We start from the raw sequence: 25860 nt of genomic DNA on the forward strand, positions 1-25860 counted from the left end.
CTGGGGACTCCAAGGGCTTGTGCTGCATAGGAGTTTGTCTTCCCCATGTGTGAATTGTCATCCCAGGGGCTGTGAGGCTGATGCGTGACATCTGAGTTGTTTAGTGGGTTGATGAGCGGGGCCATCCTGTTCAGCTCCTGTAAGTTACTGGAGCTTCACGGTGCTACTTGTGAGGTAATGTAGTGTTTCTTGATGAACAACACTATATTCGGTTTGTCCCCGAAAGAGACCAAGCCAAGATCACACACTCAGGATGGAAGGAAATGCAGTTGGTGTTGTGGGTTCTCTCTTGTGTTGATGGAAACCTGAGGTGGAATTTCTTAGTGAAGCTAAGTGGTCATAGTGGAAAAAAATGGGGGGATTCAGAGGCATTGGAATGGGGTTCACGTTCCTTCTCTGCCACTTACTGCGTGGCTCTGACAAACCAGCCTTCCCGAGCCTCTACGTCCTGTCATCATTGGAAACCACAGTCATTCTGTGCCTTCCTCAGAAAACAGTTCTGACTTGGGAATGACATAATGTAGATAATGTATTGAATCAGATAATAAGAGAATGGCCGGCACATAATAGGTTCTCAGTAAATGGCAATATTTTTATTCAGGAAAAGAAAGACGATCTAAGTAAGAAAATGATGGTTTAGAGATTTGGGCAATTTGTGAAAACTCCAAGAGTAGTTGTCAGGGATCTCTTACTGAGCTTTTCCAGGAGCAGGAGGTGATAAGGTCAGTGGTAATGCAGAAACACTGGGTAAGCACCGCGCACTGTCACTAAGCGTTGACTCTGCTGTTAAAACACACCGTGCTATGTGATGGAGCGGGATGCAAAACCCACTGAACTAATAAGATGAAACCACAGGCGTGAGAGAAACTGCACATCAGTGGGAGGTGTCTGTGGTCTCAAATGTGAAGAGGGGTGAGCTCTGTCTTCCCAGACAGTAGGGCTACTTGAGTGGAAGTGCTTGGAAAGCTCTGGGTAATGTTGAGAAGCTTCCCAGAAGGGAGGGGAGCCTGCTGGGCTGCCATGCTGATGGTTCTCCTGGAAGACTCCCCCCCCACCCCCCGCAGCCACCTCCTGCCATCACCTGGCATGTGCAGTATCTTTACAGACTCTTTGTGGGGGTCACTGGAGCGGTCCATCGACTGTCTCTTGTTCTTCTGGGCACTGCATAGGATCACTCTTCCATGGACTCTGGAAATTAGGTGTGGCCATGTGACTTGTCATGGATGATACAGCATGGGCAGAGGTGATGTGTGTCGTGTCTGAGCAGAAGCCTCAAGGGCCAGCATTCACTTTGCCATTTTGCTTTGACCAGTCTCAGCCACCCTGGAAACAGGGATGGAACTGCTGTCGGCCTGGGTCCCTGAATGAGGATGATGTACAGTGGACTTCCCAGTCGGTTATGGTGACAAGTCGCATAAGCCTTTGTTGTTTGAAGTCTCTGGGCATTTGGGATTGTTTTTTCCTGTTATTGAAGCAGAACCGAGCTTATTCTGATGATCTACCACTTGAGGGCAGATCCTGAAAAGTAGATGGCATCATTTTGCCCATGTAGCCTTCACAGGGCTGTATTCACAGCCCACACTCAGATTTGCTTTATTTCAGACACTTATTGAGAGCAGTTCACACGTCTGGCCACGAAAATTCAGGTGTGAGAGTGGCTGAGCTGTAACATTCATATGGACACATGCCCCCGTGGCACAATGGTCCCCAGCTCAGAGAGGGAAAGGCAAGGACAAAGCTTTGTTCAGTATCTACAGAGGTGAGGACTTGACTAGGTGCTTTCTCTATATTCTTTCTAATGATCCTGGCAACCTATGAAGTCCTTATTATTCCCTTTTATAGATGAGAAGATGGTATCTCAAAGAAGTAACCTAGTCAAAGCCACCAAGCTAGTAAGCGTCCAAGTTGAGATGCAAACTCAGACGGAGAACGTGAACTGTAGAGACAGAATGGGTCTCATTCCCATGCATCACTTACATTTCTCCAAAGTGCTGCATCTCCTCCCATTAGATCCAGGAAGCATTTTCTCACAACTCAGTCTAAAAAGGATCTTGTCTCCCACCTCTGCCTCACCAGTAGTAAGTGTTTTCCTTCATAGCTCTTGTTTAATATCTGTCTCTCCCCTTATGCTAAAATTCTAGCACGGAAAGGACCACACTGTCTCGTTAGCTCTTGGGTGCCCAGGACCTGCTCACTGCTGGCATGCAGGAGGCATTTAGTAAATGGTTGCTTTGTCCATAAATAAACGCCTCTGTGTTGTTGGAGGAACTCTCAAAGCAGAGTGGTTTGGAGACTAAAAAAGCACAGCCTCGAGCCACACACTCGGATTTGAATTTCAACTTTGCTACTTTGTAGCTGGGTGACCTTGGGAAAGTTACTGAACATCTTGGTGCCTCATTTGCTCATCTGTTGAATGAGGATAATATTAGTCACTTTCCTCATTATTGTCATGAAGACTGAACGATGTGTCAACAACCTGTAAGGCACTTCGAGCAGTGCCTGGCATGCCGGAAGTTCTCAGTAAGTACTAGCCATTTGAATGTGTGGGTGTGAGGGACAGGGCCCTGTAATGTTGTTAGAGCCCATGAGAAAAAGGATTATGTTACAGTCTAGGGGAGACTACAGGGTCTGACATAGTTTGATATAGTAGAAGAATCATGAAATTTGCATTATGACGGACCTGGAATCCTACCTCAGCTCTATGACTTCCTACCAGGGGTGATAAGGCTGAGTTTGTGTCCTCCCTCTCCACCTCTGAATTTATATGGTGAAATTTAATCCCCAGGGTGATGGTATTGGGAGGTGGGGGTCTTAGGAGGTGATTAGGTTATGAGGGTGGAGTCCTCATGAATGGGATCAGTGCCCTACCTCCAGAAAACCCCCTCTTCCTTTCTATGTGAGGACACAGCAAAAAGACTATTGTCTAAGCATCAGGAAGAGAATTCTTGTCAGACTTTGAATCTGCTGGCATCTTGATCTTGGACTTCCAGCCTCCAGGAATGTGAGAAATAAATTTTTGTGGATGATAAGGTATTTTTGTTATAGCAGCCTGAACAGGCGAAGACAGCAGGTGATTTGGGCAAGCACATTATCCGCTCTGAGTTTGTTTTCCCCATCTGCATTAGCAAGCATGTGGATCAACATTGCTGGAAGAGAGTGAAGATATGATCAAACCAGGGATGACACAGTGGCATGCATCGGGATGCGGATGAGATGAGATCTGGTCTGTGAAAGCCTCCTGCACGGTGCAGGCGGAGTGCCTGTGAGTATCTATAAATGATGTCTGAATAAATGTGTGAGTGAAGGCAGATTTTGCTCAAGAAATGTAGAGAAGAGGTAGACATTGCCCATTCAGCTTAGGACTTAACAAGCTCATACTGGAGTGAGGGTAGGAGAGATTATGCATGTGACAAGGATTTCTTGGTGATTGGGTGAAGTTCTGGCACCGAGAATCACATTTTGATGATTTTGCCAGGCACGCGGGGTTCATTTTGCCTCCTTTATGGGGCGTGCCTGTGCATGAACAGCTCCTCGCTAACATGCTATAACACGGACCAGTCACAAGATCAAGTCCTCCACTTACTATTTCTATGTAGGAACAAAGAAATCCAAACCATTGCTCCTAAAAGATTCCCCAAATGGCTACAGTATTTTGGCTTACTGAACATGACTGAATTAATTCATTATTCTCCTAGAATAGGAATTGAATCTATTGACCTATGGCTCTGTCATGCTTGTTTTGGAGTTGTGCCAATTGGTTACATTCATTCTGGGAGGAAATAGTTGTGAGCCAGTCTTTTGCGCCTCACCTGCGCAGTTAAACCTTGGGTGGTCTTTCTCTCCAGTTGAATAGATTAATCTGTTCTTTGCATACAAGGAGTCATGAGCTGAAACATTACATCAAACTGCTAGTCTGCACCCGACACCATGAAATATCAGCTTTATTAGTTCCATTCTTCAAGACATTGTGAAATAATGAAAAGCATATTGTGTAACCAAGATATGGCAGATTCCAGTGCATACATTTCCAAACGACCTTCTTGGTTTTCTAAGTGTAAATTAGTAACAATGGAGTTAACGAAACTATTATTCACTCAAAACAACATTGCTATTATTCACTTAATACAAAGCCCACAAGATGCCTCTAGTATATAAAGTACATTATGGGTAATTATGCAATTGCTAAACTTCTCTGAAGCATTGGTTTGGAAATTCAGGAAATGGAAGCATCAGCAAATCTAGATTTTAACTAAGCTCGATAGTGATCACAGTGAAACTCCTTTGGTAGTTAAGAAGGGGAAAACTATTATTTGGAAAACAAGAGAGAAAAAACTTAAAACATTAATAAAGTCGTCAAATTATCTGCCAGCTACTCTCTCATTATAATCTGCTCCCACTTTAGAGACACTGTGGGGAATTACGGAGCAGAATCTTGTGAGCAAATGTGACACTCCTCAAGAAGATGAAGAAAGTGTTTTGAAGCGGTCTGGACTAGAGAGTACATTCCCTCTCCTGGCCAAGGTCATCCTAGTGCCACAATAAACAAGGCAGAAGGTTGTTAAAAACAACTCAAGTGTCTCCAGAATTTTGCCTAATCAGAACTTTATCTCCAGTACCATCCTTAATCAGGAGGCATCTTCTATTAGCTGCCAGGTAAGATGAATGCAAATACTTAATTTGGGAGGAGGTTGAGGAGGAAAATGGGGGGAATATTACTAGATTAATTAAAAAAATCCCTTCTATTATTTTACTTTTTATTTCATTTTTTCGTAAAATGTTGGAATATCGCAATTAGAAGAAACTTTGTAAGTCATTGAATCCAGCCTAACATTGGATTTCCTCTAGAGCATTCCTGACTCACTGGTCTTCTAACCTTGACTTGAAGTTCAATGCTGGGGAGCTCAGTAGTCTTTATGGAAATATTCCTTCCTAGTTCAGCTCTCTTTGGCTGTCAATTTCTTCCTTTCTTATGTTAAAATTTAGCTAAAATTCATTTCCTTGTAACATCCCTTTGGTCCTAATTCTTTTTCCCGGTCCCCCACCCATTCTCTAGTGGTCTCACACCATGTCTAATTCTTCTATGGGTTAGCTGTGTCTGATGTCTTCCATTTGTCCCTCCGGACCTTGCCTTCACCTTCTCCACTCTGCTGTCTGCCCTGGGGGGCTAACTTGGAACTTCATCCATGGGGTCCTGTATGCTCTGACTTCTGGTTGGATTTGGCCACAACGGTGTCTTAGCAGGAAATTGACAGGAGAGAGAAGAATAAGTTTCATTGTCTGTATTCCCTAGGCTCCTACTTGTGAGGTCACCTTTGACTGGCTTTGTCCTTCCTGTCCAACTGATGGTCACCATTTCTTTCAGGGACATCTTCTCTCTACATGACTTTCTTCAGGTTTCAATGATGACTTCCTCTCAACATCCTGTGTGTCTAGGCAAGCTAGCTCTTCTGATACCAACCTTATCCTTTTGGTTCCTCTACATTTGTACCGTTGCAAATAGTTCCCCTGTAAACAGATCTTCCTCTGATTAACCTAATTTGATACAGCCATCTGTTTCCAGTTGGGATTCTGGCTGATACAATAGACCTTAAGATAACTCTGAAACAATGCTAGGTACTGGCTATGTCCTCCCTTTTCCAGGAGAGCCACCCAACATGCCTCAATTGTCCCTAATATTACTTGGATATAAAGATTCTCACCATCCTCTGAAATGTTCCAGTTGGGCAATTTTCCTTATGAAGTGTGGGACCCAGAACTGCAAGCCGTGGTCCTGAGGTGGTCAAGACAGAACAAGCGGGGCTCTCTTTCATTGCCTCTGGAGACCATGTTTGTCGTGAACACCGCTGAATGCATGTCTGCCGAGGTCCTTTGGACACTACGTCATGTGGTGGCAGCATCCTGAGCTTGTGATCATGGTTGTATGATGTGAGGCTGGCTGTCAGCCAGACCTTGGTTTGAATCCTGGCTCCATCACTTACTAGATGTAGGGTCAACCCTGAGTCCATAAAGGTGGACTAAAATGCCGATTCCTGCCTCCCAGCTTAGTTCTGAGAGCTAAGGGAGCCAGTGTGTATGGAACTGGTCTATAAACCACCAAGGGCTATGCAGATATTATTATTATTATTATCCTGCTCCTCTTTTTCCTTCTGTCCCTCCCCCTTCCTTACTTCCCCCTCCATTCATCTTCAGCAGCAGTAGGGGTATCATCTGTTTCCTTTGACAAGAATGTCTCTCAGACATTCTTCACCTCCAGATCCACCCACATCCTGGGCATTCCACACAGACCAGCACATGACTGCAGCCTTTCCAGCACTTTCTCAGATCAAGCCAGGGAGAACCACTCTCCTCATTTCTGCTAGAACATTTGTTTTTCTCCTGGAACATTTTGCTATTCTTAACTCTTAGAAAGCTAGAGGTAGAAGGAATCTTAGCATGATCTGATTCTACTTTTTTGTTTTGTTTTAATAGATGAGCAAGTTTAGAGGGGAAGCAACTTGTGCAAACGTATGGGGTAAATTAGGGATGCTGAAGAACCAAAACCCAGGGCTCAGGCCTCCCAGCCCAGAGCTGCCCCAGGACACCCCTGCACCTCTGAGGGCTGCCTGCTCTGCCCTATGGTGGATTGTATGTCCCTTCCTTATTCACCTGTGAATTCTTCTGAGCTCTCACCTGTAGTACACTTTTCTAGAGCTTGGCACAGGCTATTCACAGGGCAGATGATAGCTGAGGAGAGGAGAATAAAACTGAAAGATTGCGGTTGTTTTGAGTTGAATGATCACTGAAGACTTATTCGTCTTCTGTCTCCTTTCTCCTCTTGAGGATATACTGAGACACTTTTTAAAAATATCTAAGGCCACGATGAGATGATAACTTTCCCCATTAATTTTAAGTGAACATTTTAGAGATTCCTGTGTATAACTGGTGAGTTTTGCTGAATAGGGGTTTTGGAACACTGTCTTAAATTAAAAGGACTCGGGAGTACATGAAAGTGGAAAATTCAGCTGCTAGTAAGCGACTTCCTTGGCTTATTGCAGTGAGAAAAGTTAGCTGACAAGAGTGAATCGTCAAAGAATTAATTTATAAAACTACATGTTTAACATTGCAGCCTCAGCTGAAAGAGCCAGAGAGTCAGAAAAATTGCTGAGTGTGGGGAAAGTTACGGATGGCCTTCGCACCTTGCAAGGAAGGCAAGCCAAGTCAGCATCCCCAGAGAGGGGAATGTGGCATTGCGGGGATGAATCTTTCAAATGAGCTGCACTCTGCAAGGTAGCATCTTGCCTCCTGAGGTTCTGTGGGTAGGACTTTCAGATGGCATGCTACTGTGTCCTGGAGCCACCTTTTGGAGTCACAGTGAGCTTAGAAGCCTGTCAGCTTCTTATCATGCCATCAAGTTCTTTATGTTCTCAAGGAGTACAGTAGCGTGGAAGTAATGCTTGTTGTGGTAGCTCTGCGCAGGAGAACACATTTTTTAAAAAATCCATGGGAGCAGGGACTGCTCCAACCACTGCTCCTCTCCTTCCTAATGCAGTATGTTCTGCGCTCAGGTGCAAGATTGGCATGGCGGCATGCAGGAGGAATTAGGGAGAGAATGGGGCATTCTGAAGATGGTACCAGGCTTGGAATCAGACAACAATGGGCTTGAGTCTGAGTTCTGCCATTTACTTGCTTGATGACCTTTTGTAAATAATTTGGCTCAGTTTTATCATCCATGAAATGATGACAAAAATCCTTACCTCGGCAGCCGTTGTGTTTAATGGCAATCAATATTTGTAATTATAGTTTATACTAGTCCCCCGCATACAACAGATGCTGCTACTGATAATGATGATAATGGTAGTGGTGATCATGGTGGTGTGGTGGTGGTGATCATGGTGGTGTGGTGGTGGTGATCATGGTGGTGTGGTGGTGGTGATCATGGTGGTGGTGATCATGGTGGTGTGGTGGTGGTGATCATGGTGGTGGTGATCATGGTGGTGGTCATGACAGTGGTGGTCGTCATGGTGGTGATTATGGTGGTGGTGGCAGCAGTTGAGTATCAGTGGGGCTTTGTCTTTCCATTCAGTATTTTGAGGTAAACGGTACTTCATTGTGATTAGGAAGTAACACCCAAACACAACAGAATCATGGGATTCCCTGGCTGGAAGGGATCATAAAGTTTTTTTTCCACAACCTGTCACATGTGATGCCCAAATCTATTTAAATTGGTATTCCATCCTCTGTTTTAACATCCTCCTGATGGGGCATTCAGTAACTCAGTGCCCCTGATGTTGATCAGATGGCTTCTTTCTGAGTAACAGTTTTCCAGCCTGGAAGAGGGGGTTGATAATGCCCAGGTATGAAAATTGTTGTAGGGCTTAGAAGTCATGCACGTCAAAGATCAAGACAGGAGCTCAACAGCTGTTTTCCTCCTCTCCTTCTCTTTCCCTTTCCTGGAAGCTGCTTATTTCATCTTTGGATGGCTCTACCCTTTAGCAAACCCTGACTCCCAGGCCTTTTAACTTCAGTCTCAATTTCCCTCTTTGTGGCCACACGATTTGAACTGAGTTAGTCTTTCCTAAGACAGCACCACACACATCACTCTTGTCTACCAGTATCTTCTTATTTCTAGTCCCTTGTTTCCTTGGCCACTCCTTATCATCAAATGGTTTCCAATCCTCTTGCCCTGTTTGTTCTTCTCGAGTGTGTGCTTACCTCCTACTCAATCTGTGGTACCTATAAGGGTCAGAGGTGAAAGAGAATTTAGAGAGTATCTGACATTTAGTTTGTATTCTAATTTATGTGTTTATAGCTATGATGCCCTTGGGCAAGCAACTTTTATACTTCCATTACAATGTTTCCCTACTCTTTCTAGAAAGAGATTTAGATATATAGCAAAAAGTGTTTCTTGGTGGTAAGAGCATCTGGATTCTTTAAGAACACTCTTGTCTACTAACGTTTTATATCCAACACCAGTTGGTGTTCCTTAGTACAAGCACTTGAACTTTGGATGAGAATCCACTCTTTGAACTCCATGCAGCTGTGATGTAGAAGTACGGAGCTGGTTATTGTTATTCTACGTGGCAACAGAGGTGGTGAAGAAGAAGGCAGCATTGCCCTCTGTGCTGGGGCTGAAGTACCTCCTCTGGTAACATCTAGTCATACAGCTGCACATACATGAGCACATCTCCCTAAGCCTTGGTTTCCTCTTCTTAAAATGAGGGCATGGTCTCTGAATTGCCTAATACCAAGACTGGTGAGATGATTATGTGAAAATAATGCATCAAAGGACATTTTTGAACTATAAAGCATGACTCACAAGCACATTTTCTTGCCATCTAGACTGAATTAATTTCCTACTGTCTGGTTATCTTCTGTGAATTCATAGCCATTTTGATCACCTGAGGCAGGCTGCCAAGTTTGGAGTATACCCAAGTCCACCATACTTGTTATCTTTTCTCAAGTTCAAGGGTCCAATTTTCCTGAAATGTCTTCTTTGACTACCCCAGTCCATGGTGAATTTTCTGTGATGTGAGCCTAGTCCTACCTGTTGTCTTTCTCATTACAGGGCATGGTTATGTTATTCCAGCTCATGTTTGTCTTCTCTCTGACCAATTTCCATCAAGTTCTGCCACCTTGAGTTCTCACCAGGCTCTCCTAATCAAATCTTCCCTTTATGTCTCACAAATGCATAAAAATAGAGACTATGAAGCAAGAGATGGAAGCTGAGAACATGTGAAGAGTTTCCTTCAATTTATAATGCTTTGATTATAGTGAGGTTAAATGTTTTTCTTATTTTTGGCCATATGTATTTCTTTCTCTCTCTTTTTTGGTGAATTTCCCATTGGTATCTTTCTCTATTGCTTTCCGTATTTATTTTTCTAATTGATTTTGATAGACTTAAATTTGTCAGATTTTACCTTATGGTCTTGAATGTATTTGGGGAAATACTTCAAAAAGCCTTCTTATAGATGAAGATTATATAAATATTTATTAATTTTAGCTAAATATTTTTATTTTTTTTTAATTTACATTTTAAATTCATTCAGAACTGAAGTTATAAAATGTAGGTCCAGGTTCTAGCATGGTATTTTTTCCCCTCAGTGCTTAGCTAGGAGCTTCACTGCCATTGCCAGGTAGAGTCCTTTCCCTTCCTAGTTGAAATACCTTCTGAAGAATAAACAAAATTATACTGTTCCCTTGATTTGCCTGCTTAGATTGGCAATGCGCTACCACTGTTTTTATTATTTTAGCTTTAAAACTCATTTTAATATCTTTTATTGGCTGGCTCTCTCTCCTCTTTTAATTTCTCCTGTTTCCCACTTCCTCCCCCATAATGTCCCATTTCATTTTATGGATTTGTTCTTATAAACTTTAGGACATTAAATCTCCTAAGATATTTCATTGCATTTTGACTGACATTCCATTGCCATTATTGGGATAAAGCAGATGCCAGAAAATAATGTAAGGACACACATAATAGCAGAGTAGAAATTCCAAGTCATGAAGAAATAATGGTAGAGCACCAAATCAATGAGTGAAGCATTGGATGGAGGAAAAAAAATGACATAGATACAAGATGATGAAAGCAACATTCAGAATCGTATGGAATGAAATGTTTCCACAAGTCATTTGTGAACCTGTCATGAGAATCTTATCAAGAAGAGTTAAGTAAGTCTGACAAACATATTGACTTGGCCTGTGAAAATACTGAATTCCATGGATAACAAAAGAATCCTAAAAAAACTTCAGACAGGACAGGAAAAAACAAAAAGCAAAAAACAAAAAACACCACCAAACAAGTACAGTGGAAAACAAAATCAAGGATCCCTCAGACTTCTTTCTACAATGTTGGGTAAAGGCAGTCAATGGAACAACATTTATAAAGTCTGTGATTCAAAAATTCTATACCCAGCCAAACTGTCATTGATAATTTTAATAATTATCCTGTGTTTTCTATTACCCAAGAAAAATGGTTTCTTGTAGAAAATAAAAAAAAAGTACTATTAAAATGTAAAACATCATAAAACTTAAAACCACATGGAATCCATTTTTTTAAATTGTAATTTCTCTACTGCTTCCTTTTTCCTGCAGCCGCACACAGTGCGGTTTTGGGATTTTGTGGCTGTGGCTTATTTATGCTCATGCTGCTTCTCAGCCCTTGCAGTGATGACTGGAATTTGACTCTGTATGTGTGCAACCCACCAGGCAGAAAACATTTGATTTTGGTTTTGGTTCAAGTGGAATTGAGAAACAAGTTAGGAAATGAACACATAGCATGAAATGAATGGACTCATGTGCCTGCAGATTTAAGATTCAAGAGTCTCTCCAAGCTTCGGGTGAAAAACAGGCAAAACCAAATGGTTTACAAATGGGATAAATTCTCAGTCATTTGGAGTTTAGGAAACCAGAATTGTCAGGGGTTCATTTGAACCAAATGCCATTGCCTGGGTGGAATTTGGCAGACATGAGTTCATATGTGCAGTCCTTTATGTAATTTGTGTGACCTTGGCTTCTTAGGTCACAGAGCCTTTTTTTTTTTTTTTTTTTAGCACATATAAAATGATGATAATTATGTTCATCTTACATAGTTGTTGTGAGGGTTCAGTGAAATGATGAGTATAAGATCCCTAGCACAGCAAGGCACTGGATATTAAGTCATTAGTAAGTTTGTTAAAATAATGATTTAGTAAACACAATAATGTTAGCTTCATTTCAAAGCTGTATAGAATCAGTGGATGCTTGCAACCAACAGCTCAAGAAATTAAGCATTCCTTCAACATCTGGTGCAAGTAATTAATTCTCATATTCATAAGCTTTGGTGATCCATTACTGAGTAACATAGGCCTCTTGTGAATTGTAACTTTTTAATTAATTCACCTCATGGGTACTGATTAGTACTAATTTATAGCTTACTTTGCATATATTTGGAAGAGGTAAAACAGTAAGTCTTCTGCATACATATACATATGTACTCCAGTTTTGCTCTAAGCCAGTCTGTGTTCTTCTCAGTCTGTCTTGTTCCTCATGCATACAATTCTCCCATAGTTTTTAATGATCCTGGCCAAACAGGCAGGTTGTATAGTAATCTGTCGCATTTGCAGGCCCTTGGAGAGAACTTTCGTCCCTCCCTTTTCCTTCCATCAGCTCCATCTTCTGCCACTGGTTGTCCTCGTGGGATTGCAGCCAAATGCCATCAGTGTGGCTTAGCGGAAAGATCTTTCGGTTGGTGCCAGAAAACTTGGGTTTAAGTCCTGGCACTGTTAGCTCTTTACCATTTAGGTCATAGGGGGCTATTATTTATTCTCGTTGACTCTCAGTTTCCTCTTGGAGGAAGATGGGTTACAGAATATCTACTTTACCAGGTTGTTACAAGAATGGGAAAGATAACATATGTTAAAGCGAATCACTCTGTTTGTGACTATTTCAAAGGGGTGGGTGTTGCAATGTCAGAAACAATGAAGCTATTTCTTTGAACCTCATGAGAAGAGATAAGCTCCTTTCCTTCCTGACTTCTTCCAAACAAGGGAGAAGAGCATCACTTGGAGAAGCAGAAAGGACGCCAGGCAGGAGGTGGGTGTTCTGGTTCTGTCACCCCTCCCTGCGCGTGATGGGTGCTGGCCAGCCTGGCCGGGGTGTGGACAATCCTGACCTTGTTTCACCCTGAGAAGTGGTGAGTAGGGTTGGCGACAAGCCCTGGGGGAGTGTCCAGGGCATGAGTCTGAGTCCCACCATTGTATTTGTTGTGTGAGCTTGGGAAATCCACACAACCTTTCTGAGCCTCATTTTCCTAGCGATAGAATTGAGGGTGATGATAATAGTACCTCTCTTATAAAATAGCTGCAGAGATTAGATAAGAAAGTGATTTATCAAGTGTAAAGTGCTGCGCAGATGGTCGTCATTATCGTGGATGATCTCAGTTATCCCTTTCAGTCCTAAAGATTTGTGATTCTAAATGCAGCAGTGTGAGCAAGAGGCTTATTTTCCCTCAAGCAGCTATTGATATGATTTCCTCCAAGTTTCTAGTTCTTAATGCATAATCAAGGCACTGCCTCCTTGGAATGAAGTGTCCCTCCTTGGGGTTTGTGCCTGCCACAGGGATATTGGGGTGACCTGGGGGACTGAGTTGAGCCAAGTCCGCTCCCCCGGCCTTGATCTGGGAGAGGTAGAGTTGCAAAATGTAATCAGACCTTTTGAGGGTTAAATCCAGTTTTCTTTAGTCAGATTCAGATTGTTCAAACTCCCTTTTTTTAAACCCAGAGACTCCACAGGAGCGAAGATGGCTTCGTGGACATGAGATAGCCCTTGTGGGGAGGGGCAGGAGGCCATTTTGATGAGCAAAGTGTAAATGAATCCAAATCGTATGGGTTTGATTTTCCCCATGATACGCGTATTTAAGTGATGAGCAGAAAAAGGCTTGGAAATGTGGATTTGGTGTTTCCCGCCTAAACTCTAAACATTTATAAATAGATCAAGATGCACTCTTACTGTGTTTAAGTGTCTGGCTGGGAGGGGCAGACACTGAAACTATGGTCAGGTTTGAACTCTCATGTTCCTATGCCTTTGGACAAGCCAGTCTTACCTGCATGATTGGGTACCGAAGTTGTGGGCCCAGTGCGAGGGGAAAGACACAGGTGCCCGTGTTCAAAAGTGAAGAATTTCAGGGTCGTGGTGGTAGAGAGCCTTAAAGCAAGCAGGGTCCCTGTGTGACCTGCAGAGGTGACATGCCCAGGGAGCAGACTTTGCTTATCTGCCTAGCACATAATTCCTCTCCTTTCTCTATGTCACTCCCAAGCTCAGATCTGTTGCTTCCTTCTCACAGAGGCTTCCCTGACTCTCCAGGAGGGGGAGGCGCCTCCACCGGGCTCCCAAAGCGTCTCTCTCACCTGTTAGCCACACCTACTAACTCTAGTGGACTGGTTATGTATTCATTTATTCACTCAGCAAACACTGATGCATTAGGCACTGTGCCCAGTGCTGGCAGACACATTCTGGGAGCCGGGAGGAGGGGAACCTAGCTCAGCCTGGGGGAGTCTAGAAAACTTTTCTCTAGGAGATGGTGCTTGAATGGAGTCTTGAAGGACAAGTAACTGAGACGAGGATTGGAAGGATCTGAATCACCAGAAGCAAGAGCCACGGGAGCAAGGAAGAGCCAGGTACACACAGTGTAGACAGGGCATGAAGCTCGAGGCAAGGTCTGAAGTTAAATGGGGCAGGGGAGGCTGGGTAGGCATTAGATTATTGAAAGCCTCATAAGCCACGCAGCACACTCTGTCTCATCTAGGAAGCCACGGGAGGTTGTAAGCAGGGAGTAAACGGTCGATTTTCCACTGCTGATTGATTACTCTGGTTGCAGTGGGAAAAACAGATCTGTCCTCGTGGAAGCAGGTGGATAGATGAAGAGGTGATTCCAGGCGAGAAGTAATGGTGACCTCAAATAAAATAGCAACCATGAGGAATGAAGAAAAATGTATGGATTCAAGAGATAGTTTGGGTGCAAGACTGGCAAGATTGGTGGGATACGGGTGACTGAAGGAGAGGTAAGTAATCGAGTTGAACCGTGGGTCTGTAACCTTGGTTATATGTTCTATATTGCAGTGCAACCTGAAATAGAGTAGTGCAAGGCTTTTGTGTGTGTGTGTGTGGGGGGGGGGAGTGGGCAGGCGGTGGCAATGAATTTTGTTTCAAACAACTTGGGTTTGAGGCTCCTATCGGGTGCCTATGTGGAAACGTGCTGCTGGCTGTGGGCATGTGGTTTGAAGCTACGGGGAGAGGTCTGGCGTGGAGCTGTCAATTTCAAGATGTGAGTATGGAGGTGGCAGTCAACCCCGCCCTTCCAGTAAACTCATCGAACATTCTCAGGCTGGATGGTTCCCATGGCACTGGCAATAGGTTATTCTAACCAATAAGTTATAAAATCCATATCAGTAGGGAGGGGACGGGAAGCAGTAGGTTGAATGGGGGTTGAAGAAGTGTAAGTAAGGAGATCAGACGACTAATTTTAAAAGTTTGGATAAGAAGGAAAGGAGAGTTTTGGCTGGTGGCCTAAGGAGGGATTTAGATTGAGGGAGATTATTTTTAAGATGTATGTTCGTTTCCTATGGCTGCTGTATCAAATTACTACAACTTTTGGGGCTTAAAACAGCATAGATATATTCTCTTTAAGTTACAGAGATGAGAAGTCCTAAAGGGCTGTGTTCCTTCTGGAAGCTCTCTGGGGAGGGATCTGTTTCCTTGCCCTTCTGGCTTCTAGAGGTCATCTGCACTTCCCAGCTCATGGTTCCCTCTTTGCCACACTCTGACCTCTCTGCTTCTGTAGTCATACCTCTGACTCCGACCCTCCTGCCTTCCTCTTGTTAGGACCCCTGTGAATACATTGGCTCCACCTGGAATCCAGGCAGAGCTTCCTAACTCAAGGTCCTTGATTAAATCAATGCAAAGTCCCTTTTGCTGTATAAGGTAACATATTCACAGACTCTGGGAATTAGGACACAGACGTCTTTGGGTGGAAGCATTATTCATAATCACAGCATGGGAGGGAATTGAGCATGTTTGAAGTTTGAAGGAAAGGAAGCAAGATGGGCTGGGGAGAAAGAGAGGGAGAGAGAAGGAAGAGAGGGAGAGAGTGAGTAGGGAGAGAAGATGGGGAGGGGGGGAAAGAGAGAGGAAGGGAGAGAGGGAGGGAGAATGAGGGAAGGAGGAAGGGAAGGGGGAAAGGGAGGGAAAGAGGTAAGAGTCAGAGGGGAGGAAGTGACCGTAATCAAGAGTGGGTGGAGAAGTTTGGGCAATTGGGAAAAATGAAGCCCTGATGGGTAAGAGTGGGTGTGTCTGGATCTACAGTTAGGGAGGCATGCGGTGGCAGGGCCATGGGAAGGGTCTAAGTGGGGGTCTTGAGAGGGGCAGTGCATGTGTGGCATTGCTGATTAGAAGGTTAGGGTTAGAGAGTAGTTGAAAGGAGGTGCTGAGGATCCAGCTGGCGATGGAGAGAAAAATCTGTGGTTGTTTCAGGTCCAGGAACCCCCAAGAGCCCTGAGCCCCTTGGGTGTAGAGATGCAGAAGATGTTGGATCTTACAGGGCAGGAATCACAGAAGCCCTCACTAGAGTCCACATGATTGACCATGGAGTCTGTGCTGGTTAATTTTATGTGTCAACTTGGCCAGGCCAGGGGATGCCCAGAGATGTGGTCAAACACTCTTCTGGGTGTGTCTGGTGAGAGGTGCCTCTGGATGAGATTAACATTTGAATTGGAAGACTGAGTAAAGCAGATGGCCCTCCCCCATGTGGGTGGGCCTCATCTAATCAGTCGAAGACTTGAATAGAACAGAACGGCAGAGCAAGAGGGAACTGTGCCTACTTGAGGGCTTGAGCTGGGACACGGCTCTTCTCCTGCCCTCAGGCTCAACTTAAGCTACCTGCTCTCCTGAGTCTCCAGTTTGCAGACCGCAGATCTTGGGACTACATCTATAATCACATGAACCAAGTCCTTATAATAAATTTCTCTATCTCCTGTTGGTTCTGTTTCTCTGAAGAACCCAGACTAAGACAGAGCTTCAGACTGTGCTGGAAAGGAAGAGAGACCAGGAGGGTACAGGGAGATGGAGGGGTCCACAACCTGGAGTTCTCTTCAAGTTCAAACGTAAGGAGAACGAAGGCGGGAAAGATAGAGAAGAATTGGAGGCAGAGTCAGAAGACCGGATAAGGGCATTAATGTTTGTGAAATGCTAGGGCACTCCCTCCAGAGATCCTCGTTAGGTAAGGCTGGGCTGCACTCAGACATGTTTCCCAGACGACTGGACTGATGAATGCTCAGGCCCCCAGGGCTGAGAACCTTCCCATAAGGAATTCCTGGTAACCAGCTTGGCCAGGGATGGGAGGACTGCCCCCTCTGCCCGTCCTCCGGGAATGCCACACACCTCCACCGCTGAGGCGGCATGGCGGGCATCTTCCTGCCCAGGAACCCGTGTCTGTCTTGTCCGTGCATGCACCTGCTCCCATTTTCCTTCAGTGCAGCCGTTCCCACTGTGTCTCTGAGCAGGGTAGCTTCCTTCCTCGCTCTGCAAAAATGCTGGCTGCCTGCTCTCCTTGTGAATGTAGGCATGGTTCCCTTTCTGTTCTTAGCTTCCCACACTTCCCTTTCAGTGTTGAATTCCACTGCTCTGTGGAGAAAGTAGGGGTGTTGTGAATGCCTTTTGGGAGCAAGACTCACTTCCTTGTTGGCGCGTGAGCTGAAAACAGATTCTGCTGTCAGGTAGAAACATAGACACCATGACGTCTTCTAGATCACACCATTAAAAAGAAGTCCTGGCAGCAAGAGTCGGAAGTTAGGAGGTGTGTTGCTCTTGAACCGTTTCATGCCAAACATCACGTGGGTTGCACCCCCCCCCCCCCCACTGCATACTGTATCTTGTAGAGCAACGAATGTACGGTGGGCCCTCAATAAATAGCTCTCTGCTCCCTCAATCACGTGGACAATAAGGACAAAAGTCCCGAAGGACCTATTGAGCTCCCCTGGGAAAAGCATGAAAAAATGATGAACTGCTTCTTTCAACAACCCTGTGATGTCATTATTACCTGCATCTTAGAGATCACAAAACAGAAACCAAAGAAATGATCTGGGCTCTTCAGAATTTAGACAACACTCTCATACCTCTGCTTGTGTAAGAACTCTATTATTCTAGGTAGTAGTCACGGCCGTGGGTTTTCATGAGAACCTATTGCTCCCTCTATTAATGTAGACTTGGTTTTTCTGTAAATGGTGCTTTGGGTTGTCCTTTAATTGGCAATATAAGATTCGCAGCCTCCTGGTGCATCTCTCTCTCTTCTTTGTTAACTGTTTGTACTCCAGCTGGGACAGATTCTACCTTCAAATAATATTCCTGGCTAAGGTTTTGTTGTTGTTGTTTGCTTGTTTGTTTTTAATCTTACTTCATTTAGGAAAACTTGAGAAGAAAGGGAGTGTATTTTTATAGTCTGGAGCAGTCAGAACCAGAAACTGAAGCTCATTCTTTTTTTTTTTTTTATTGTTATGTTAATCACCATACATTACATCATTAGTTTTAGATATAGTGTTCCATGATTCCTTGTTTGTGCATAACACCCAGTGCTCCATGCAGAACGTGCCCTCTTTAATACCCATCACCAGGCTAACCCATCCCCCCACCCCCTCCCCTCTAGAACCCTCAGTTTGTTTTTCAGAGTCCATCGTCTCTCATGGTTCATCTCCCCCTCCAATTTCTCCCCCTTCGTTCTTCTCCTCCTGCTATCTTCTTTTTTTTTTTTCTTACCATATATTGCATTATTTGTTTCAGAGGTACAGATCTGTGATTCAACAGTCTCGCACAATTCACAGCACTCACCATAGCACGTACCCTCCCCAGTGTCCATCACCCAGCCATCCTGTCCCTCCCACCCCACCCCCCACTCCAGCAACCCTCAGTTTGTTTCCTGAGATTACGAATTCCTCATATCAGTGAGGTCATATGATACATGTCTTTCTCTGATTGACTTATTTCGCTCAGCATAACACCCTCCAGTTCCATCCACGTCGTTGCAAATGGCAAGATCTCATTCCTTTTGATGGCTGCATAATATTCCATTGTATATATATACCACCTCTTCTTTATCCATTCATCTGTCGATGGACATCTTGGCTCTTTCCATAGTTTGGCTATTGTGGACATTGCTGCTATAAACATCGGGGTGCACGTACCCCTTCGGATCCCTACATTTGTATCTTTGGGGTAAATACCCAGTAGTGCAATTGCTGGATCGTATGGTAGCTCTATTCCTGAAGCTTATTCTTAACACTTTGGAATAGAGCATGTTCTCTATTCCAGATAGGACGCTATTGTGTGATACCACATTCAAAATTTAGAGCTTAGTTGTCTCCCATCCCCCCATGCTTCTCTTACTCAAAGATATTAGTCTCTTCTCTATAAAACATTGTAAATATTCCTGATCATTGAGGAGAGGCCACTTTTCTAACCAGGGGAATGCATCCTGAATTGGGAAGGGCTAAGTTTTTTTCCCCTGGCATCTATCTGAATAAACAGTGTAATTCTGTGGCATTGGAATTTTGCATTCAGATCAGCATTCTTAAGAAAGCAAGATGACCTGATTTTTATTTTTCTCTTGTAAGCACATGGTGATGAATCCACAAAATGATTACGCCTTTCCCCCATGTCTGGTGGATAGCTTGTGCGGTGGTGTTTCCCACAAGGCAGTCGTTTATGAGGAAATATCGAAGGTTCAGGAAGGGAAGAGACAGGAATCAGAGAAAGCTTTAGGAGAAAAAAAAAATCAGTGAGACTTGGAAGTAGCTGATCGGGGATGAGCCCAGAACCTCTAAGTCCATACCCCTGCCCCCAACCCCTTATCCTACAGAATAAAAGAAGCACAGGAGGGGTGCTCTGGACAGGAAAAAATCTCCAGGAAAGAAGTGTCTGTGGTGGCGTGAGACAGGGGGCACTTGTTGATGGTACGAATGCATTGGCTGGAAGAAAGGCCATTGAATTGGGTCTCTGGGAGGACATGGGGCATTATAGAGGTGGGGGAGGCTGGCTGGCCAGAGTTAGGGAGCTGGTTAAGATTGACACAGTGCAAGGGGGTGGGGGTGGGGCTGGAGCCTGGCCCTTGGGAGGCAGAAGCGGATAGAGTTGAGAATCCAAGGTAGAACTTGCTTCTATGATGCAGTGTCACATTAGGGCAAGAGGGCCAGTGTGTTTGGAGATCAGGACCTTGGCCTCAAGCTGTTTCACCTCTCTGAGCCTCAGTTTTCAAATATGTGAAATGGGCTCAACCATAGTCCTTCCCAGGGTTCTGAGAATTAAATGAGGTGATGTACAGGGCATAAAGGGTTAATCCAGAGCCGGGGACAGGGACAGACAGGAGGGACATGCACACTGGTGCTGTCCTCCCCCTTTCATGGAGGAGGGGTTAATTTTGAAGCAAAGGAAGGGAGGAAGGGGAGCTCATAGAGGAGAGGAGAGAAATCAGAGGAGCTTCTCTCAGTGGTTCCCAAACTCAAGCCCATTTTAATCTTTAATGTTAATGTTTGCATTTATGAATTAGCTCAGCATTTTAGAGTGGGGAGAAATGTCAGGTTCATCTGACCAGCCCTCTGCCTCCCTCCAGGTGAGATAGCCAAGCTGCCTTCTACAGTATAGCAGAGGCCCAGAGAGGTTGGGGCTTGTCCGATGTCACACAGCCCGTGAGAGGAGACAGTGGGGTGAGAATAGTGTGGGTGGACTCAGAATTTTTCCAGCCAACTCCTCTAGTTTGGACGAGGCGCCCCGGCTGGCCGGACCCCACCCCACCCGGCCCAGAACATTGCCTCCAGATGAGGGAGCCCGGTGAACCTACGGAAGTTTCGGAGTCTCCCTGTCGAACCTCCCCAAAGATTTCTACAGTGAAATTTCTCCTTAAATCCAGTTAAGAGTCCAAACCATCTCAGGGAAGAGTGGGTCACTGAGCCTGAATTTGAGCGGAAAAAGGAGTGCATTCTAGGTCATCAGGTGAGCGGTTGGAAGTTCTGGACGCTGTCTCCTCCTCAGTGGTCCTCAGGAAGGTGAGAACACCCACAGATGAAGCTCCCTTTCCTCAGGTGCCAGCACCCCAGGCCATGAGGGGCGACAGCTTCTCCTATTCCCATGTCGTCCTGGCCAGCTTTACCCTGGAACACAAAATACTTTGTATCATACCAACAAAAGCTATGGCTAAGGGAGTTTTATTTACTTATTTTTTTAAAAAGCCTTGTTCTAAAGAGAAACCTGCTCTTACACAGAGCCCATGTCCCATCAGTCATGTTGCAGGCAGAAATCAGTGCACGTAGCAGGTTTCTGGAGGCCTGGCTTCCAGGTCCGGCTGGGCTCTGATTCCTGGGTGACCCCAGAAGCTTCTGCCCCCCTTGCCCTGGGTTTTCCTATTTGTAAGACCAGAGATGTGTCTACATCTCTGAGGGCCTTTCCAGCTCTAAGTCTCGCTGTGGTCCGTGGGATACCACCAGCTCTCACTTCCTGTCGAGAAGCCTGGTACTTAGGGAAGCAAGCGAGCGGTACTTAATTGGGAAAAATCTCCATCCTGCTGCTCACCTTCTTTCCTCCGCCCAGAACAACGTTCATGCCCCGCCCCTTCTCGATCTGGAACCCTCTGTTTCCTTAAGCCCCAGCTCAGACACACAGCTTCCATAAGCCCTCCATAGTCCTGGGTGAGAGGCTGGGCCCTGACAAAGGCCACACACTGGGGGGTTTCAACGACAGAAACTTGTCACCTCACCATTCTGCAGGCTGGAAGTGCAAGATCAGGGTGTCAACAGCGGCGTTCGTTCTGTTCCGTGCTGGTACTTCTACCGATTCGCTGGCATTCTCTGCAATCCGTGGCTTGTGAAAGCAGCACCTTGCTCTGCCTTCATGCTCACACGATGTCCGTCTGCGTGCTGTGTCTCCACACTTCCCCTGTCTATGAGGACACCAGTCATGCTGCATGAGAGGCCACCCTACTCCAGGGTGACCTCATCTTAACTAATTATGACTCTCTTTCAAATAAGGTCACATTTGGAAAATATGGGGATTAGGACTTCAACATATGAATTTTTTCTTTTTTTTGGGGGGGGGGAGGACACAATTCAACCCATAATGGGTACCCCTGTGTGTGTTGCTGGGCTCCCTTCCCTGCTGGTCCTCTTATGCTGTGGACCTATCTTCCCCAAGGGTGGCCTAGCAGCAGAGGTGTTTCAGCCAGAACCCCGTGTCTGGACGGTGGGTCCAAGCAACAGTGGCCAAAGAGAACAAATATTGGCAAAGCTCACACCTGTAACTTGTGGATGAGGAGATGAGAGAGAGAGCCCCTGGGGCAGTGTTTGGGGTAGGGCATCAGCCGGGGAGCTGGGTGGAGCGACAGAGGAGGGAGGCGTGGCCAGGGAGGCGAGGACCAATCAGGAGACGGGCAGGGCTGTCCCGGTTAATGCTACATAATAAGGATGATAATTCCTTCTGTCCTGGAGTCCTTTGCAATTTAGACACACACTCGATTTGCTGATTTGGCATTAGAACCCAGGATGAGCAGGAGATGACTTTCATCTTGGCTGGCACCTTTCCATATTTGTGTAAGTGGACCCTCAGAGACCAGTCCAGGGCTCCCCTGTTGAGCCTCCTGTGTCCCCCGTCTTGTCCTTTAGATATCTAATTTCAGCCCTCCCCTGAGCATGGGCCTTGCTCTCCTCCCTCTGCAGTGTTACCTCTTTGCCTCCTTAGGTTTCCTTTCAGAAACTTCCCATTGCAAAGCCTAATGGCTGGGAGGTTTTGGGGGGCAGCTCCAGTGGTTGCCTCAACTGTAACATTTCTTTGAAGTCTCATGTTTCATTCCAAAAATTCATGCGATTGTTGAGTTCTATTCCATCTGCTAATGTAAAAATATCGTTGGGAACTACTTAGCGTCGATCTTGCAGGGAGATGGGGCATGTTTACCCTGCGGTTGGCTGCACCCATATCTACCCATGATGTACCAAGGGTGAGAAGCGGAGTCTATGTGTGCTGTTCCCGCATTCTTCAGCTCCTGACTTCAATTCTCTTCCCACTTCTTTTTTTTTTTTTTTTAAAGATTTTATTTATTTATTTGACAGAGAGAGACACAGCGAGAGAGGGAACACAAGTAGGGGGAGTGGGAGAGGGAGAAGCAGGCTTCCTGCCAAGTAGGGAGCCCGATGTGGGGCTCGATCCCAGGACCCTGGGATCATGACCTGAGCCGAAGGCAGATGCTTAACGACTGAGCCACCCAGGTGCCCTCTCTTCCCACTTCTGATCCGGCTGAGTACCCTCCTAGGTGATGCCTTCCCTAACTTTTGGGCCCAGGCTCCTGGCTTTCTTCACCTTGGTGGCCCCTGAGACCAGCCCCTTGCCTTACCTATTCTGTCTGCCCAGACATGCCCTCCAGGGAGCACCCTGTCAGATGCCCCATCTTTGGTTCTGGACAGAGTATATAGTTCCAGTCCTTCCCCACTGAGGCCCCTGCCCTGGGTCCCCTGGGATGCTCCCCTCTCTGTCTTGCGGGGGGAGCCGTGAGTCACCCTTAAAGTGCTACCCTCTGGCTCTACCTCTCCTAGCCCCCAAGACCTTTCCAAGGGCCCCAGCAAATGTCTCCAACTCAAGCTTCTCCCCCTTCCATCCAAGGGGAGGAGAGAACAAAGGAAGAGGCTTATGGCCCTCCCTGCCATGTCTGCCCCACTCAGGGTCCGGTTCCAGCTCTGTGATGTGGAGTGTGTGATTTGGTGTCTCAAGGACTTGGGTTCAAATCTTTCCTCCACTTATTAGGTACAGGATCTTGGGCAATACTCTCAACTGCTATAAGGGCCAGTTTTCTTATTGGTAAAATGGGAATACTAATTTCAGCTCCAGGTGAGAGAATTCATGAGATAGTGTGGCAGGTGCATGACACCGTGCCTGGCGCATGGCAGGCTCTCAGTGCACGTCTTCCTCGTCTCCCTTCTACCCCATTTTGTCTGTGTTTCCACCGTCAGCCAGCTGGCCTCCCTGGAGGTGGTCCTTAGTCCCTATAAGGTTTGCATGACCTCTCTCAAAGCTCCTCCCAGTAGAGGTGGGGGTGGGCAAGGGCCATTGGTGGCCTCTTTTGTAGATGAGGCATCTGGGTCCAGAGAAGTACTCTTGCATGGCCAGCCTGGAGACCAGGCTTTCCCCAGGTCTTCCTTCTGATTTCTTGGCCTGGCTGGGCCATGGCCGCATTTGGGAAACGTGCAGCTCTGGGGGGATGACCAGATCTTAAATGAGATCCCAGTGTTTGCCAAGCTGACATCCGAGCTGGTAGTTTTCCCAGCCTTGCTCCTATCCCATGGGGTACCTACCTTCCTTCCCACTGTGTTTTCCTCTCACTGCCCACACACACCTGACTCTCAGAATCTTCTAGCCATTCGTAACTTGTTCCATAAAATACTAGTTTGCTTATTTGTATCTTACAGGAGTCCCTCTTTGCTTCCTCTTTGTGCCTGAAAACTTGCTTACAATCTCCTTGGAAGCAGAGACCACATCTTCTGCTTTCTCTTGCATTTCTTTTCTTAGCGTCTAGCACATTGCTGAGCTCATGATAGGTCCTGGAAATATTTTGCATCTGCTTTTCAGTCTATAAAAGCAACAGTAGCTAACATCTGTAAATAAGTTAGGTGGTTTACCTAATTAGCTCTATTGTTTCCTTTGCTTTTCTCACCTGCTATGGGAAGTAGTTAGTATGGTAATAGGAAAACTGAAGTTCAGAGACACTCAGTGACTTGCCCATGGTTGCACGGCTAGTCATTTTGAAGCAGGGTAGTTGGGACTGCAGGACTTGGTTTGCGCAAGGTTTAAGTTGCACAGCGTAGGCAAGCATGTACTTGGGTTCTGCAGAATTTAACCTTGCTGCTTGGAAAACTCATTGCTTAACCCTGTCCTAGTCAGGGGACATACTCAGAGTGATGAATCTGATCTGTATCCTTAAGATGGCTGGGTCCGTCTTTCGTCTCAGACTGAAAGGCTCTCTAGGAAATCATTTCCTTATGTTAACTTTTTTTAAATGAAGTTTTTGGACTAAATACATATTTTCCATTTTTTTTTATTGCATGAGCACAGTATTTATCTCATCAAGAATTACGATAAACCCCCTGCATATTTCATGTTTTTCATGACTCATATGGAATAAATTAAAACTAACTTTCCATAGTACAAATTGTACCAGAAAATGGCTCAAAGACCCTTCCATCCCCTTGTTACCCCTGACTTCACGTCTGCCTTGAATTTCACCACCCAGGAGAGAGACCTGGGCGAAGAGGACCCCCATGAGACACCTGCCCCTCCTGTCCCGCAGAGCGCACATCGGGAGCCTTCGTTTGATAAGCCACCGTGCCTTAGTCAGGGAGAAAGTATCGTTTAAAATAATTTTTTATTTGTAGTCAGATGCGATTGGGTAATTTTTATTACTTTGTTCAGTTTTCAATGGACTTTGTCAGTCAATTCTGTAAGTATTTTAAAAAAGAAAAGTATAAGCCGCTGACATCTGAACTTTCAGTAGATGCACTCTTCTGGAACATGTTTGCGAACGCTTTAGACGCCACTGAGTCTGCTGGTTTCTAGGATTTGAATTGTCACTGTCACACTCAACTCTGCGTCAGCATGCCTGGTTACAGGGCTAAGATGTGGTTGGGATATGGATTTAAATCCACGTCGGCTGGACTCAGAACTGTCCTCTTTCCATTCTACCATCACTTCTCAGTGAAGTTAGTAATAAAACCAACATCTGTGAGTTATTGTGAAGAATATATATATACACGAGGCACCCAGTCATTCAGTAAATTTGGGTGAGAAGCCATGATATGGGGGCAGGTGAACCTGCTGCTGGGGCTCCGGGCAATCTGGTGGGGAGGGTTGGCTGGCAACGTGCATGCTTCTCTGTGTCCCTTATGTCACCCAACACCAGAGCAGACACAGAAGGGTGAGGAGTGGCTCTGGACTTCTCCAAAGGGTCAGTGGGCAGCATTAGCTCTGTGGACTCTTTTCCAACATTGAGCAGGGAGTTCAAAAGGAAGGCATTCCCTCTGCTAGCCGCAGAGAGCTGAGATGCCCCACCCTCTGGGTCTGCGGAGAGGACACTTAATGGAAGTCTCAGGGCTGGCTCTCCAGATGTGGAGGGCACATGGGATCTCCTCTCTGGGATCTTTCCTGGCCCCTGTGGGCTACAGAAAGTAAAGGTGGTGAAGAAGCAATGGCAAGAAGTGCCAGGCAGGTCTCAGTGTCTGTACGTCCATCATCCATCCATCCATCCATCCATCCTCCTTTTAACCTTTGTTGAAGCCTATTCTGTATTCGGCTTTGGGCTTAGGGCTGAGGATATAAACATGAATCTCA

At 45.5% G+C, this 25860-nt stretch overlaps 1 long non-coding RNA gene across 2 annotated transcripts in view; it reads left to right on the forward strand.

Annotated features, from left to right (window-relative positions):
• Positions 1-2301: 2301 nt before the first annotated feature.
• Positions 2302-25860, forward strand: part of LOC118522071 (uncharacterized) — a 92312-nt gene continuing 68753 nt past the window's right edge. The window contains exons 1-5 of one of the 2 annotated variants that reach the window (XR_013441599.1): positions 2302-2520; positions 3046-3262; positions 4403-4653; positions 12504-12649; positions 14333-14516. This is a non-coding gene — a long non-coding RNA (uncharacterized LOC118522071). Of the gene's footprint in view, positions 2521-3045; positions 3263-4402; positions 4654-12503; positions 12650-14010; positions 14133-14332; positions 14517-25860 lie in introns of those variants that run through there. The other variant, XR_013441600.1, reaches the window with a different exon arrangement.

Source organism: Halichoerus grypus, chromosome 10 (assembly GCF_964656455.1).
Source record: "Halichoerus grypus chromosome 10, mHalGry1.hap1.1, whole genome shotgun sequence".
Taxonomy (NCBI): Eukaryota; Metazoa; Chordata; class Mammalia; order Carnivora; family Phocidae; genus Halichoerus; species Halichoerus grypus.